The 7,616-nt window shown below is 32.6% G+C and overlaps 1 long non-coding RNA gene across 1 annotated transcript; it reads right to left on the bottom strand.

The window, feature by feature from the left end:
• Positions 1 to 2,702: 2,702 nt before the first annotated feature.
• LOC132923147 (uncharacterized) lies at positions 2,703 to 3,763 on the bottom strand. Its single transcript, XR_009661105.1, has 2 exons — positions 3,349 to 3,763; positions 2,703 to 2,886 (listed from the first exon to the last, which is right to left on the bottom strand). It is a non-coding gene; the product is annotated as an uncharacterized LOC132923147 (long non-coding RNA).
• Between the last annotated feature and the right edge of the window lie 3,853 nt (positions 3,764 to 7,616).

Genomic DNA, 7,616 nt, shown 5'->3' on the forward strand with positions numbered 1-7,616 from the left:
GTTAATTGTTTTGTATTTCATAAGAAAAAAACGCTTGTATGAAAAAAAAAATATATAAAATAACTACTTACTAAACTGCAATTCAAAAAAAATAAAATAAAAACAAAATTAGGTCACCGTTTTCTCGTTATAACGATATTATGTAAGTGATAGAAGCGAGGAGCAGGAGATGAGAGGAAGAGTTTGACTCCATAGAATACCGCATCATCTCGATGTATAAAATATAAGTACGAATTTGTATTTAAAACAATGGAGTGTCTAGCACTCATCTAGCCGGTATATACGCGGTGTAGTGCTATAACATTATTCAATAACAAATAGAATAAAATTACGTACATCGTTCGGGTTTCATCAATCCGCTTTATATATCTTATGTCCATCAAAAAAAAAAAAAAAAATTAAAAAACTCGTCCTAGAAAAAGTTATACATGCAGTCGAGCGCTACCTCGCCGTGTATAGGTATATACCAACCACACGGTATATATAGATACCACCCATATATCTTATATATACTTACATTACATTATATCAAACTAGGAATATCATTATAGGTTTTCGGAATACCGGTTTTGCGTGGATATACGTATATATATATATATTATTTAGGTATTGGATATATATATGTACACATTATTATAATGTCTATCCGTAGGTCGTAGGTATACCGCATAAACATATTACAAGGGTACACCTATATACATTATAAAATAAATAAAAATATATCGTTCGCTCGTTTTTCGTCCGCGTGTTAAAATAATAACAATATTATACTATTATAATAATAATATATAAAATATATGTAACGTACGCCCGAACGCGCGGATAACACGTTCTATTAATATTGGACGCGGACGAGTATATATCGAATTTGGTCCAGGACGGCGTGTGCGCGTGCAATAAGTCAGGTCAAGATTTTCGCGCGCTCGCGTGTGTCGTTGCCAAGTATCGCATCCGGCGCGCGATCGTTATCGTACCCGTTAGTTATGTACCCATACATGATATACGGCACACAACGCGTAACACATATATAATACAGCTAGGTGTATATACCTATATACACACACATAAAATATATGGATATACAAACGCACACTACGCCTCGACGGTATATATGTATATATACTTTTCGACTTTTGTTCCGCACAATACGTATACGTACATATAATATAATATACATATATATATATATATATAGGTACCGTACGCGCGATCGCGTCCCGTATCGTACGATTTTTGGCACACTGCGAGCACAACGTTTCCAGTCTTATTCGGATCGTACGATATATAATAATATGATATGAGTATTGTGCTGGTGGCGCGACGCGAGCGATGTCTATTATACGTATGTACTATACCTATATAATACGTATACGATACGTGTTAGAAAACGATATATATATATATTAAATGGTCGAGTATATACCTAGCGAAAACGGGCGTCTGACCCGCGATAGTTTGAAGTATCTACCTCGTCGTATGTCGGTGTGGACGGCAGCAGTGTTATTCATTTCATATTTGGTTCACGTTTTCAAGGTGTTACGAACTTTTTTTTTTTTTTATGCTTTAACGGATATCACAATAACACCGTCGCCGTCGGTGGCCTCGATGTTCTGATACGAAAATCCATGTAAAGAGGTCATCACGTTCGTCAAAAATATTATTATTGATATAATATAGATCTAAAAACAAAAACTATAATAATATTAAACATGTGTGTATATCTATCGTATTACAAAATATATATACAACAACATTTGGAAAATAGCAAAATTCAAATTTAAAAACTCACAAAATCGAATATTTTTTTTAACTGATTTGTGTTTTGAAGTGTAACAGTCCAATTTCGCCAGCGATAGCTAAATTTCACATTTGTTCTACGCGAACCCCGAGAGAATGCGTATTGTTAAAGAAATAAAATAACACAATTAAAAATATCGTTAGATTAAATTTAGTTCTGAAAAGAATATAATCACGTAAACTGTACTCAATTAGTAATACATGATTACAATATCGAAACTTACAAGAATCTAGTGAACTGTGTATAAAAATATTACACGACGATAATATTCAATTGTTATATGATTCATATAATGAAGCGTTATGAATCCACAAGAGGTTCTCTCACGGTTATCTGATGACCAAGGCAGAAGCCTCCATTGACCATTATGCACATCGTGCAATGTACAGTCAAGCACATTATCGACTACTGAAATCCACATTTTTCAGAGAACAGAAAGTATATAGTTTTCCGTGGTGGAATATCTATATATGAAGTACCTACATTAAACCCTTTGAAAATTCAGAATATAATCTAATTTGTTTTTATTTAAAAAACATCGAAATGCATGAATACTATAGACTAATAATGCAATGCAAGCAATTTAATGTAAGTTAACCACTGAATCGCTAAATTATTATTTGCATTAGAAATTTAATTTAACTTACAAATAACAGTAAGATAAAGAGTGGAAAGAAACCGTTATTTGTATAAAACCACGATTATAGTCTGACACGTACGTCACGGGTTACGATACTTAACAGTATTATTCTTAAAGTCCTTCTTGAGATAAATAATATGACGTGGGCTCGTAAAAGTATGTGTATGCATAACCAATAGACATAGTACAATTTAACTAATTTAAGGTTACTCAATATTTTTTCTCGTACACAGTTCATTTAAAAAATAATAAAAGTAATAGGTATAATATCCAACAATGCAATTTAATACTCAAAAACAAATTTAGACACGAAAATCTGTTAAATTATTTATTTTTTTTTTAAACATTATGTTATAATACGTTTAGGGCGTCTCGATTATTTTCCTGCCGAAATTTGCATCGATTGATTGTACTAGCTTCTAAATTATGATCCATAATTATACAGCACCTGTAAAATAAGAATGTATTAAAAATAAAATATTTAATTAACTCATTTCAACAACAGGTAGGTAGGTAGGTGTATGCATTAAATAAATCGTCGACAAATCGTTTCGCGTTGGATTAGATATCGGATAGGTATATTCACATTATCATAAAATGTATTAACAAGCAAACGTGTTTTTAATAGCTCATACTATTTTCATGGAAATGAACATATTATTGTAATATAAATATTACAACAGTAGTTCGTCTATAATTGATTCACAGCCAAAAAAAAAAAAAAAAAAAAAATACACATACCTATCACTTGTACACACATAACATTATATTTATATACCTATCTAGTTTCTACTCCTAACAAATTAAATAGGTACACACTTATTTTTGGTATTTTATGACAAACGTGTTTTAATATACGTCCAGTGTCCGCAGTTGATTTAATTAATTTAAAATTTAAATATTTATTCACCATATTATTATTTTCGACGAATTTCATCTCCTCCTCTACGACGTTTCGCTTTGATTGGCTGCTCGGCGCGCGATAACGCTATAAGTATATTTTAAAATATAATAATACAATACGACAAAATGGTACAGAACTCCGCGCGATTGTTGTTATGTCATTCGTCGATCGAAGCCAACGCCGTACCTATAGGTATATATATATAATATTATTGTCGTTATGATTGTGCTGCAGTTTTAAGGTCTGTCGAACGTCGTTCGAACGGATATGCGCGCGTATCGTGTGCGATTGACGGAAAAAATAAAAGATATAACAATTTCGTAAAACTTTATTCAATTTTTTTTCATTGCCATGTACGCGTATACCGTGTGCGTCCGGAACAGCTGCGACCTGCACTTCTCGTCGTCTGCAAACGGCCCGCCGCCGCATCGATACGCCTATATAAATACGCATATCGTATACGCGTGTGTGCCTACCTATACCCGTCATAGACACAATAACAGCGGCGGCAATAGAGTTAACCTATATATATATATATTTATTATATCATATTCTTTGCAATTTTTCCTCCATCCAAAGCGCAATATACCTACCATAATATTATTGTACGGTGTACAACCGCATAGTGCTGCGTCGGCGCACACACTATATACAGCGCGAATACCGGAGACCGTATACCGGGTATATGACGTAGCGTGTAACAATAATATCGTCGTATAAGATTCTCGTATGGTTTTTCTTTCAGACCGCTCTCCGGTGACGAATCCGCGACGTACGCGACGCACATCATATATAATATTATTATTATACATTACGGAGTGGTGGCTGCGGCGTCGTCGACGGTTGCGGCGATTTATTATAACGCGCGTGGACCGTATTATTATTATATATATATATACACTGTAGTCTTCCCGCGCGGAATTCCAATAGTTCTGCAGCAGCCGATCGCCGCCGCCGTCGTATCTAGTCGTTCAACTCGCGGAATGTAAGTAAACAGACAGTGCACACGCATATACTACACATACACACACGCGTCAATCTGTATATATATATATCCGGTACGACGACGACGACGATAATAACGACAAGAGGTCATCTCGATTTCTGAACCACGACCGGCCTTTTTTTTTCTTCTACTTTTCTCTTCCTCGCTCTTCCGTTTCACTGCGGCGAAATCTTGACATACGACCCCATGTCGTCGGACCGACGTTATTGTATAATATTATATATACTGAAAACTCTCCCGCGCGCGACGCACAAAGGGTTTTATTTTTATTTTCCGGTCCGACGTTAACGCGGATTTATTATTGAAATCGATCCGGTTACACCGACATCGAAAAATAGTCCGGAGACGCGCGACGACACTTCCATCACGTACCTATACAGATAATAATAATAATAATATGCGACGACGCGACTAGGACATCGCGCTTTCGACGACCGTTCTTATTATATAATATTATATAATATACTATATCGGTGTGATGCTGTACAGGGCCCGTGAAGTCTATGAATCTATGATATAAATTTATCTTTACAAGTGATGCCTTTAGAATACCGAGTTTTTTTTCGCTGTTCGTGTTAACCGATTCAAAATCAAAGAACTATTCAGAAGAACTGACCGTCTTTCGGTAGAAACAGAAAAAATGAGCGACCTTTCTTTGAATTACACTGCAGAAAAATTAGAGCAGCTGGTATGGACAATACCGTAATAATATCTCCAAATAGTAAATGGCGATGATGTTTAGCTATAATGCAGTGCACAGAATGAAAAAAATAATAGGATTTTCCAAAAGCATTACTATGCCCCAATGATTTGTCCTACGATACATACCCAATAAATTATCATAATATATGTGTTTGCAGACCACGACAGTTTTTTTACTATATTAGGTACTAAGTATTATTAAATATCGCTATTTCATTCCTTTTCTCAACGAAACGAAAAATGTAATTGCTTGAAATAATACAATTTATGAAATCAATATTCCTTTATCTCTTATACTTTGAAAAGTTCTAAGACACAAATCTTTGTAAAAATTGCGAATCCTAATACCCCGGAGGACTGTTCTAATACTGTGATGCTACGCCGGGCATCAGCATTACTCATCGCTATGTGTACTGTATACTTATTAGGAATATAAATATATAATCTGTTTTTCATTCGTAATAATTATTATGAATCATAATCGCGTATATCGTTTGCCCTACACCACGATTGCATCGTGCAGAACCATCGCTATACCCGTTATGGACGCAGCGATGAGTTCGTTGACATATCTGCAACGAGTAAAATAATATAATAAATGTATTTTTGAACTATGTTTAGTACGTTTCTGTTTTTATATATATTTTCTTAAACATACTAGACAAAACATACAAATAATTACAATACATAAAATATATTTCAAAATAAGTTATTAAGTTTTCCTCGTACAATTACTATTGCTGACTGATGAAATCATAAAATTACTTCAGAACGAGTTTTGTACAACAATTAAAAACTTCTACACTATGTAGTAAACATTATTGAGTTTGTATAGCAAATCCAAAAACGCCTTATCGTACAGTCAAATCAGGGCTCGGGACTTAAAGCATTTGCTTATTTTTATGGATTGACTTAAAATGTAGAGGAGTGCTATGTAAGTGTTTGTCATTTTAACACGTTCAATTATGAAATTTGAAAGTGCAATTTTTTTTTGCTTTTTTCAACGATTTAAAAAAAAAAAAACTTATTCCCAGTTTTTCTGATTATTATTGCTTTTTTTACTAGTTCTTTGGTTTTTCAGAAAATCCTTTGGAAAATCTATAAATAATAAGGCAAAATGTCTCGAAAGTGAAGTTTGATTTTTTATTATTATAAAGATTTTTTGTTTTTGGGATTTTTTACAAAGAAATTTTTCTTAATCATTTTTTTTCAATATTTTTAGTAATCTTTAATTATATTATTTTTAGCACAGTTAAAAATTATATCTAGTATCTACTTTATCATGTAAAAAGAAAGTTTTTTTTTTGATTAAATATTTTTGTTCAAATTTAGGTTTTTTAAATGCTTATTTGAATGCTTATAATGATGTTTTTAAGCGTTTTTTTAAGCGCTTATTTTAATGATTTTAAGTGCTATTAGTCCCGAGCCCTGCTGTGTACATATGTAGACTATATAGCAGATAGACTAGTTACTAATGTTAGTATAGTTTATTTCATTTACTATCTAGATTTTTGAGCTTTGAAAAAGATTTATTATTATCTACCACGTACCGTAATATGCGCAAATCACACTCATAAACAATTAGTCTATAACCCACATCTGATTTTCTTAAAGCTTTAAAAGGTAGTTCTACGTATAGACAATTCAGTTGTGAGCAGGATTTACAAATGGAGGATAGCGGCTTGAATATTAATTATTATTTATTAAGCTGTATGTATATACAGAATACGAAAAGGGGACCTTAAAGGTAAGGGTAGGTAAAACACCCCAAACCTCCAAGCTACGCCAGTGGTTATGGAAATTACTTGTACCCATTTGATTAAAAATAAAGATTATAATTTTTTAATTTTAAATTATACTGTTCTGTTGGTATATTATGATTTTTCTAGTACGACTTGATCGAATTAATAAATAATATACATAATATAAAAGCATCTTAAATTTTAATAACTTTATTCATTACAATATCATAATAATTATATATAAATTTATCTTGTATCTTAATCACACTTTGGTATAATATCTAGACTATATTATAGTATATTTCTATATTTCTTTAAAAGTTTATACAAGTTGTATCTTTTATCTAAAAGTAAACATTGATATATCTATAAAGTGTACACGATATATATATTCGATTTTTTTTTCAAAAGTATCTTACTCATCCGGCCATCCCTATATGTATAATATTATATTTTTTTATATATTACATAAACGCGACCGCCCGGCGAACGGATATGAAATCGCAACAATAATGATAGACGGCAACAGCGTGAACGTCACCACTTATGTATTTGGTCCGCTCTACGCGGTATACGTTAAACCGACAGTAACATTAATAATGTCTACGCTTATAGTTACGATCGGATGATTTTTTACACACACCTAATATTATAATTCATAAATCGCGTTTGTAGTAATATATAGGTATATACATATATATATTATGTTCGATTTGTAAAGTATAATAAAATAACTTCGGACAGGGTAAAAAATTGTCACACGCGTACCTGGACGACTATAGACACTATATCGGTATATTGTGCGCGTGAAAGGCGTATTTCAC

This window comes from Rhopalosiphum padi, chromosome 2 (assembly GCF_020882245.1).
Source record: "Rhopalosiphum padi isolate XX-2018 chromosome 2, ASM2088224v1, whole genome shotgun sequence".
Classification (NCBI taxonomy): domain Eukaryota; kingdom Metazoa; phylum Arthropoda; class Insecta; order Hemiptera; family Aphididae; genus Rhopalosiphum; species Rhopalosiphum padi.